Here is an 11223-nt window from a genome sequence, read left to right as displayed (position 1 = left end):
ATATATACATATATGTATGTATGTATATATATATGTATATATATATGTATATATAAATTTCTATTTGTATATATATAAATATATGTATGTATGTATATACTATAAAAATTGATTTATTTTTTTTAATATTTTTCAGGTGTTCTACTAGTTTTTACTGACTTTGAGGGCCTATACCTCAATAATTGGGAAAATAAATAAAGTATTATCAAATAATGAAATGAGGTTAAACGTGTTACGAAATACATGTTTTGGCCCATGGTTAAATATATCTAACCATTATTCAGAATCCTCATTAATTAATTGGATGATGCAATGTAAGTATCCCTCTTTCCCTTCTGAATCTGAAGAAATATATTATCGGGTTGGAGGGTTCCATTTACAGTTCAGCAGACATGAGTTCTGTTTGATCATGGGTTTAATATTTGGGTCGGATCTTCACCCGTCACATTGTACCATACCGAATATTATTACAAGATTGTTTCATAAAAATCTTAATAATACTAAAGTTGAGCATTTTAAAAATAAATTGTCTGACTTAAATAATAGAAATGTATCAAACGATGATGCGGTGCGTGTCTGCCTCGTAATCATGCTCCCTACATTTGTTCTGGGACGAAAGAAGAACCACAATATTCAACACTGGATTTTGCATCTGGTTGAAAATCTAGATTCTTGGAACCAATACCCGTGGGGCTCATATATATGACGTTTGACATATCCACAGTTGAAAAATGCTTTCAAGCGGCGCAGACACATAAATTGGCTGCCAAATAAGTACACATTATATGGGTTCATATATGTCTTCAAGGTCGGTTATAATTTTTTTATAATATCTTATTTACTGATTAATTTGCATTTTCTCACCATTTTTTTTCGTAACCTACCAGATACGGATTTTGGAGACATTTCCCAGGACCAACATTTTTTTCGTTATAGTCCTTTCATCCCGAGGGTTATTGGATGTAAACAAAGGAAAATGACGAAATGGGAAGAGTGTTGTCAATTCGCCACTATTGAAAAGGTTTGGTTTCATTTATTATAAGTTTAAGATTTGCTATTCTTTTGTTATTTATGTTTAAAAAAAATATATTGATTTATATATTTTTAGAGGAGTCGGCCCAGTGGTGGATTGAAAGCAGAGATTTTTTTTGTCAAATAACTATTATGGACAGCCGGACCCCGATCAAAGGATGGGTCACGAATCAATTGATGATGATAACGGCAACCTCCAACCATCGGCAACACATCAATCATTTGCAGCACACACTTCTCACAGATCACAATATGAGTCATAACATTGCCATTCATCTGCGACATATACCGACGCCTGATGGCATGTTGAATTAAACCAGGTAAATATTGAGGTCGATGAAAAGATCGCTTCAGTTAAAGACCTTATAAATGAAAAATATGGGTCACTCGAAGCGAGATTTAGTTCATGGGAGAACGATGTGCATAGACAAGGACCTATGGCTGATCCTTCACCATACATGCCTCCGCATGACGACTATGCAAGTATGTTTGTTTTTGTTGATGTTCTAATTTATAAGTTAAAAATTATATAAACATTAAATTTATATTGGATGGTGCAACATTACTCACCGATGACGCATGTGGACTCACCTTTGACGCATCAGTCCGCACCGATGGATGCGGTAAATATGTTTAAGGTTTTACTGATTTTAATTTAAAAGTTAATAATCATATGAAAAAAATTATATTGAATTGTGCGTACACAGTATATACCGTAGCCATACAACTTTGAGGATACGGTAAATATGTTAAAGTTTTTAAATGTTTTTTATTTATCAAGTTAACAATTACATTAGATAAACTTTTTAATTTATATTGGATTGTGCGTACACGGTTTATGCCGCAACAGCAACCTGCGATGGATGCTACGACATCTACATCATGCTAGGTCCCATTTGTAGAGTCACAAGAAGAGGTTTGTTTACCCGATGCTCCTGAGAAGTGAGCGAGCAAGAAATCGTGGTGGATCAAATCTCCATTTACGGCCTTAAAAGGCAAAGAAAGGGACAAGAAAGCTGTTAATCAAATGCCCTCATCGATGCCCACAACGTCCATTGTAGACGTTGGTTAGTTGTATGATGCTGATCAGTTACCCATTCTGCGTTTATCAACGTGAGATTATTTGCAGCTTGAAAAGGATTTTTAGGGGCAACTATTGGGTAGACTTGATTCAGGGTATTTGAGAAACGAGGTATGAGAATTACACTATTTACTAATTAAGTTGAAAAAATTACATTTCTGACTCACTTAATGATAATTAATCCATTGTTTTGTATTTTTAGCATCTTGATGCATGAAACACGAATCTGCTCCAAAAGAGGCAACCGACAGACCATTGGACCATCATGCAGCCTTGTTGGATACCAAGTTTATCGAACCAACATCTTGGCCCTGCAGATCAAAAGCTTTACGATAATGGTACACGAGAGCCATTTCTGTCATGACGAGGCATCGACCGGGTCGGTAGAATCACGTAACAATGTTGTTATATATAGAAAATAATTTATTTATGAATTCTTATTCGCAACTTATTTTTTCAGGTATTCATCCCAATAAACATAACAAATGCTCATTGGGTGACTGGGGAAGCTAGAAGTAAGGCATGGCGTTTGACTATATACGATACTTGTCCTTCGGAAATGTTCAAAAAAAAAAAGATCAATGCTTTAACCATGGTGTTAAAGAAGTACCTGCCCAAATTTCTATTGGAGATATGATATTATATAGGGGTCAGGGAGCCACCCAGATTGCTGAATTTAAAATTATTTTATCCAAATTACGTGTCTCGACCGGCTGGAGTCCTCAGTGATTGTGGGGGTGTTCTATTGTATGTTTGTTGAGCAGTTGTCCCAATGACAAGATATATATTGTGCGGAGCCCACGCCGACATACCATCTTGTAATGTTATTTCGTCAACGATTGGCATCTCTTTTATATGCAACACGCATACCTTAGGTGCAATAAAAAGTTTCTTTGGTGTAAATGACATTGTTTGCACTATTTTTTAAATGATATTCACTAATATTAAATCGTAAATGACAATTATCCTACAATCGTCTTGATGAACAAAAACACCGACATCACTAAAAAAGAAATCCAACTTATCACCAACATCGTCTTCAACCGGCGAGCTTGTAAAACAACTTCAAAACGGATGCTTCAAGATTATTTTTTGATCTTAATAACCCTGGGATAATTACCACAGATCTAGGACACATGGGTGGATCAAGTCAATCAATAAATCCATAATTTCTTCCCTACAAAAAAGTAAGGACTAGATATATATGAAAACACAATTATATGCGAAGGTTTCATACAAGAAAGCACTCACAGGTAATGAACGACAAAAGAATCAACGGTCTGGGTTGTGATCAGTCCATGATGTTCGGATGATTGCATCAGCGTCACAGTTGCAATCGCTCACCATTTTTTAGATACCGAGTTGAGAGTTAATGAGTACTTGATGGTGGAACAAGTTTGTGATGGAAAACAAGGTTATTTATAGGGAAATATAAGGGGACTTGTCACATCATCACCATTTAAGTACAATAAATTATAAAAGTTCGAACTAGGAACATTGACAACAATAAATTTATGACCCGATACAACTACATTTTATCATACGGATAGAGTGCTTTAGTTCTTTCTATTCCTTTCGTCCATTGTTATAGAGAAAATAGGAAAATGTAGCAAGTAATAAGTCTTTTAACGTCAAACCATTAAGTAGGGACATATAGATAATAACACTATGACACGATTTAACAAGTCCATGGCAAGTTCCTGACCGAATTTGACAACACAAAGACAACTATTAAATCGTAGGGGGCGATAGTACATTATGTTGGTCCCAGCCGGGTCTACAAGAGTTTTAGACGAACAACTTGTAGAAGAGGGAGGGATGAATACAAACATAGAAAACTTTCGTATTTAAAAATATATATTGATAGAGAAAGATCAATACAGATTGTTTGCAGATTGTTTGCGGAAATAGAAAAGGTAAAGATAACCTATCTAAAACAATCTAAGTTTACACATAGATATACTTAGCAAAATAGAAAAGATTTGCTGAAAAGATAAAGACATAAAGATGTTCTTCTTGGGTAAGAACTTTAGAATTCTTGAGAGGGATTCTAACTTGCTTGAAGATAAGCGTAAGTGTTCTTTTTAGATGTGTGCATATATGCGTGTATTCTCTGCATAGAGATAACACTCATCTATTTATATACATTGCATTAAATGAAAATCAGAAGGGTTGGAACATGCGTCAAGCTTTAGGAGGAAAGCTTGTCCTTTGCTATAGTGAATAGTGTCTATTCATGAGCAGACATCCTTTCGTGGAGTTGGTGGGCACTAGAGTCGACTAGTCGGCTCCGTGCTGTACTGTACTCTAGAAAGGGTATTGGTTTGTCCTTTGTGTATGGAAGGACAAGACAAAAACAATCATGCACACCAAGCTTCTTTTGGTCGCTGAATGTTGGAATGACACTGGAGGTCTCTTCAGCGTTCGCTGAGGCTTGAGCAGTCTTCACACATATGTTGACCAGGTTATAATCACTGAATACCACTTTAGATCACGAACTTGCTTAGTCACTAATCTTCAATTTCAGTCTTCGACATTCACTGAAGGTTCTTTGGTGTGAGTTTTGTCTTCTTTAAGTATCATTGTCGCTTTAGGATTTACAATGCATGTTTCAGTGATCATTGAACAGACTCAGTCTCGCTGGACCTGAAAGAACATACACATAATACTTCAAAGGTAAAAGGGATTATCATCAAATCAATAAGAGAGAGGATCAACAATATCCCCCTATTTGATGATGACAAAGCAACATACAGAAAATTGCCTTAAAGAATAATAGTAAGGAAAAGTTACATATAAAGTACATGTCCCTTTAACTATTTTGGGATCTTTTTCAGTGAATCAATGTTTACTTTATAAGTTTTCTTAAGTTACAAGTTTAAGAAAAAGTACAAGAAGGGAAACTGAAACTGAAAGCATGTTCATTGACTAGAGATTGTCAGTGACTGTAAGAGTATACTCGAACTTATAGACATGTGTCCCTATTACTCTTTTTAGGGATCTTTTTCAATGATGCTGATGAAATGCTTATATTTATTCAAAGAAAAAATTACAAGTGTTTCAGTCAGTACATTTCTAGAATTATTACATATAAGTTGTACACTGAAAGAAAAGACATAGATACAAAAGACATAGAATGAAAGAAAAAATTACAAGACAAAATTTCATAACTAATCTAGGTCGCTGAAGTCGATGTAGCCGGTACTTCTTCTCCAAGCTCTTTTCGACGTAGAAATTCTCTTCTGATCTTGCGGTCTATCATTTCACCGTATAAATCATTGTTCAACCAATATCTGATATAGGCAAGATGTTCTATAGGACAAAGATTTAGCTCAGACACTCTCTGGAAGCTGTGTTCGTCTTCATAGTGAAGGAAAATAAATCCTAACTCAGGCTTTAGTTGCACAATGTTGGGTATGTAAGGACACTTCGCTGGCAAGGAGAGGTTCAACATTGAGATGTCTGGCTTCTTCAAATCCTTCAGAACTCCATCTATGGAGAACTTTGTTTCATGCTCATTCCTCAGGGTTGGTCTATCATTAGGACTTGAAGGTCTTCTTCTTCCACCTTTCTTCAGTGATGGCTTTGTAGGTATAACGACGTATTTTAACATCTTCTTGATCTGCTCGCTGATGATGTCTTCAATTATCGGCTTGTGCCTTGACTTTGAGCACTGAATGGCGTGGCGGATCTCCAGCCATTCACTGTAGTTGTACTGACCTAGGTGGAAAGGATACTCCGTGACAACTTCAAGATTGTCTTTGGTGATGAGCATTGAGACTAGAAATCCACCATCTTTCATCCGTCCATTGATTGTGACGTTTGAAATATGGTAAGGACTGATTCTCTTGATCAGACGATCTTCACTTCATTTTTTTTCTCGGTCGACTAGTGTCATCGCCTTTTCATGTTCAACTTCTGCAATGGAAAGCAATTTAGCATGGGCCTTGACAATATTCACCATTTTTTAAGACTTTTTCTTTGGAAGAACTTGAGCAACAAGAGACATGGCCAGCTTTATGCTGTCTTCAGTCTGTTGTCTTTGAAGATTGAGTTCTTCCTCAGACTTGAGTGCCTCGAGCCTTTCAGCTTCAGACAGTAAGTCAAACTCACCACAACTAGAGGTACAAAGAGGGATTTTTACTCTAGTTTGGTCGAGTGACTCCTTCAGCTGAGACATCTGCTGGTCGCTAGGAATGCTGGACATTGGGTTTTCAGATACCCTTTCCTCTAGTCGACCACAGGTAGTAGAGGGGATAGAAGATAGTTGATAGAAAGAGGTAACGATGCCCATCGCTTTTTCCCGGTAAACTGATCTTATCAGAATGAATCTTGGAAGATTCAGTACTTAGAGGCACAACAGGTTTGAAGAGTACCTTGAGATTTCCTTCTTCAGCAACACCTTTGTCTTTTGATTTGGTGTTCTAGTTCTGCTCGGAAGTCTCCTTCTCTTTTTCTTTCTGTTTCTCTCCCTGAGATGCAGAATCTCTGAGAGAGACTCCTTTCACGGCACTGGCGGGTTTCTGGTACTAAATAGTGAAGTCGTCATCATCGTCTTCTTCATCATCATCACCACCGAGATCCTTTCAAGCGTCAGGAAGGGTAGGAGAATCATCGTTATCTTCATCATCATCATCCTCGTTATCACCAGCATTAGCTGCAGAGGTGATAGAAAGGTCTTTGTCACGAGCTTCAGCATCAGCTCTAACGGCTTCATCAATGACCTCAACTTCACGAGCTTCAGGGAAGGTGATGGTTTCATCAACAACCTCAACTTCATTAGCTTTGGCTCTAGGAGCTTCAGTTTTAGTTTCAGTTATGGGTATGGCAACAGCAACAACATCTAACTCTGTCTCCCCCTCTTTGTCATCAACATGATAAGAGAAAAAGTTATCAAGAGTCATTGTTAAGATGTCCACCATATCTTCAAGCTTGGTCAGTGCTCTGGCTTGAAGAAGACTGCATTCAAGAGTCTGATCCAGCTGGAGGCGATCCATCGCTGTGAACGAGGGTGTAAGAGCAGGTACTGGATGTTGGAGGAGTTCTAGTATTTGCTGCATCAACTCACCATGCCTGGTAAGCTGAGTATTCACTTCATCGGCCTTGCTGGTTAGAGCAGAGATGGCCTCAACGTTGGTGCGTACGGCTGCTTGCACTGTAAAAACCTGTTCTTTGACCTCTTGAACTTCAGCTTTGATAGCTGAGACGTCAGCAGAAACTTCATCCCTGAGAGGCATGCCTTTATGGACTTCGCCAATTTTAACAAATACAGTCTCCACAGTGGGGAGTAATAGATTCACTTCGTCAACCATGTTGTATTCTTCTTCCATGGTTGACGTTCCTTCATCGCAAGGACCTGAAAAGGAAAACATTTGAGCATAAGATAGCTCGGGGTTAGAAGAAATGAAGGGGAGGATGAAGGAATACCTTAGGGTTCGTTAGCACCATCTGATGGATTGATGCTGGTTCTCTCCAGGTTGCCTTTGAGAGGATAGGCGTCTGTATACTGAGATATTTCGAGAAGAACAACCTCAGGTCCTGTGGTGGGTGCTTCATCACCAGGGAGGACAATTGTTGATGAGTCATAAGCACGTGTCGAGACCAAAGAAGGAGGCGAAGATAAGATGGCTGAGACTGGTGGACATGGGTGTTCAGCAGTGGCTATTGTAACACCCCCAAAACACACATTGCATATAACACATATTTCATATAATAAAACATATGTTCAAGCCCACAAAGGTCCATAATACAAGAGTCTGCAATACAAAATATACAACTCAAAAATTCCAAAATATATGCTCTTGTATCCATAATATCTATCCTCCAAAACATATCCAAAGATGCTCTTCACAAAGCTAAGCATATAGGGAAATAATTCACATTTTCCCTTTTCCTTTACTATCTTTATATTCTGTATTTCCTGCAACACATATTTGAAAACACAAAATTGAGGGTTAGACCTAGAGATCTAGTGAGATTCCCTTTTTCCATGTAGTTGCAGGGTGATAAGCACCAAAACATTTATTCAAATAAAATCATTTCACGTCTTAACATATGAATTTATAATCTGTTTGGGTCCATCGGACCTCTGGTTCCATAAACAAACTTAGAAATTCTTTCGATAAACAAGAAAACCAGAGCTCCTCTGGTTCCTCTTACCAGAGCTTCTAGTCAAGCCAACCAGAGCTTCTTACTTAAGTAGAAATTCTCAAATAATTTATAGATCGACCTCATAGTTATTAAAATAGTTTTTCCATGTTTAAAACATATTTTTGAAAAGATCTTTGTATGACCAGAGCTCTGGTTCTACTAGCCAGAGCTTCTGGCTCAAATCACAAAACTCAACCAGAGCCTTTGGTTCAACCCGCAAAGGCGAACCAGAACTTCTGGTCCAAAATGTAAGATCAAGCTTAGCTTCTGGTCCAACCCGCATAGGCCAACCAGAGCCTCTGGTCCATATTAATTGTAAGAAAACTTTCTAAGTATAAATCCCTTTTTGAAAACTCTTAAGAATATGATTTTGACACATAAACTCTTATCTATAGATACAAAGCCTCTAGTCCAACTAATACATTTAGTAAAGACTGCATAATTCTTGAAGTAACATCCAGAACCCTCTGGTTCTTTAACGAGAACCAACCAGAGCCCCTCTGATTCCTATCAAGGAACAACCAGAGCCTCTCTGGTTCCTCTGTATCAAACACTTGATTCAAAAAAGTTTATATCCAAAACCATTGGCCATAAGCCAAGTTTTCCCCTTCTCAATAACATCTATACTATTATCTCTAATAAGAACAACATCTCTGAGTCCTCAAATCACAAACAAGTAAGTACCCAAATCTATTGTAATCTTAAAAGACATACTAGCAAGAGCTATAATAACCACACTCAATTGTCACCCTTATATCCAAAGGTACACCTCTCCTTGATATGCCACCCTTATAGCCGAAGGTACACCTCTCCTTGATATGCCACTGTTAGACCCCATAACTCATATTTGTAAAAGTAATGAAAAACAACAAGCGTGAAAGAGTAGAAGGACGATGGAAGACTTTCAGGAAAAACGACTAAGTGTCCAATACAACGAGAAGGCCGATGAACGACCAGAGATGCGATGAACTGCGCATCTTCATAACCCCTCTAGTTACCAACAATTGGAGTCTTCCGCTACAGTTCAACCAGAGGCACCCGATGAAGAAGATATCAAGACTTGGTTGAACAACGCCCCATAGAAGACAGCTGGAGATGACTAATCGACAGCTGGATTCTCCAAAGATTTACTTTGTTTTATTTAATTTCCATGTCTAGATAAGCTTTCCTTTTCATAAGAGATTTGCTAAATATCTTCCATAGATAGCAATCTCCATAATTATCTTTCTAGTATAAATAGGCATTAGCTCTCTTGTAATCGGTTACGCTTTTCACATAATCATTTGGATAAAGTGAATCTTTCGGCACTCGAAGTATATTCCTGAATATCCATAATTGTTCTTAAGTGTTCTTCATTTTATTCATCCATACGACATATTTAGGTTATTCATAACTTAAATATTAGTGTTATTGAGAGATCTGAGATCAACAATTGGTATCAGAGCCAATTGATTGTTCTTCAATCAAATCGATCACATCTAAAATCTCTCAATTCGTTTTTACCATCCATTTTCGAATTCATACTCATCTTCTCTAAAAAGTGCATTTCTTCTCTTCCAAATCTTCAATGACCAATTTGAATTCTGCATATAGTGTAGTTTCCCTGACCAAACCTCCAACTCTTCAAAGAGAAGAGTATCCGCAATGGAGGATCAGAATGGTGAATTTTCTGGAGGGAATGGATAGGAATCTCCTCAGATCTGTCATGAAGGGTCCTTACATTCCTTAGACTCTTGTTCCAAGAGTCTCAGAAACAAGAACGACTGCAGAAGTTGCTGCATACTTCATTCCAAAGGACGAGAAGAATTAGGATGAAGATGATCTTGAGCGAGTAGAGGCAGATAGAAGAGCTAAAAGACTCATCATAATGGCCATTCCCAATGATATCTTTCAATCCCTCGACGAATGCACCACAACTAAGGAAATATGGGACGAGCTGGCCAGTCAACTGGAAGGAGGCGCGAAAACAAAAAAGAATCGTAGGGCTCAATGCCTCAATGAGTACACAAATTTCAAGGCTATTGCTGATGAACCGATTCTTAAGACATATGATCGTTTCAATACATTTATCAATCAATGTCGCTGAAATGACATCTCCAGGACGAAGGAAAACAATAATGTTCTGTTTCTCAAGAGTCTCGGTGATGAGTGGACTCAGCTGTTGATGTCCATCCAAGCAAATCAGGACTTAGACAGTTGGTCACTTCATGATGTCTATGGAACTCTCACTACACAAGAAAAGGACATAATGAAGAGAAAAGTGTCCATCAGTGGACCTCTTGCCCTTGCTGCAGAAGAAAAGGAAGTTTCAAGGACCTCAACCAGAGACCACAGGAAGAAAAACAAGAAGGCATTGGTGGTAGAATCAGAATCCGGAGACTAGTCATCCGATTCCGATGATGATCTCAAAGCCTTTGCCAAGTCTCTGGCCTTGATAACAAAACAGTTCCAAAGGAAGTTCGTTAAGAAGCCATATGAAAGAAGAGACTTCAGAAGGGAGAAGTTCTAGCCCTTATATGATCAGAAGCCTGTGAAGTTCCATTAGAGGGAAGAAAGAAGAGAGGGAAAGGAAGAAAGAGAGGAGAAAAGAGAAGACAGGGACGGAAGGAGAAATGATCTCCGCTACTACAGATGCAGAAATATAGGTCATTTCTCAAAAGAATGCAGAGGACGCTTGGTGAAGGATGCGGACTACTACAAAAATAAATATAAGTACAATCCAAAGGAGCGAGGCCTGATGGCTGAAAAGGAAAATTGGGTGTCTGATTCTTTGTCTGATGAAGAAGACAAGGCACTCATTTGTCTCATGGCTACGTCCAATGCAAAATTCGCCTCTGACTCTGATGAACAGGTATGTGACTCTTCCATCGATGAAACCAACTCTGCTCCATCAGAGCTAGAGTTAAGGGTCATGAAACTTTCAAAAAAAATTCTAAAGCTCAAGGAAAAATTAAATTTTA

This window comes from Cynara cardunculus, unplaced genomic scaffold (genome assembly GCF_001531365.2).
Source record: "Cynara cardunculus var. scolymus isolate 2C unplaced genomic scaffold, CcrdV1 Un_Scaffold_638, whole genome shotgun sequence".
Classification (NCBI taxonomy): domain Eukaryota; kingdom Viridiplantae; phylum Streptophyta; class Magnoliopsida; order Asterales; family Asteraceae; genus Cynara; species Cynara cardunculus.
This window is presented reverse-complemented; position numbering follows the sequence as displayed.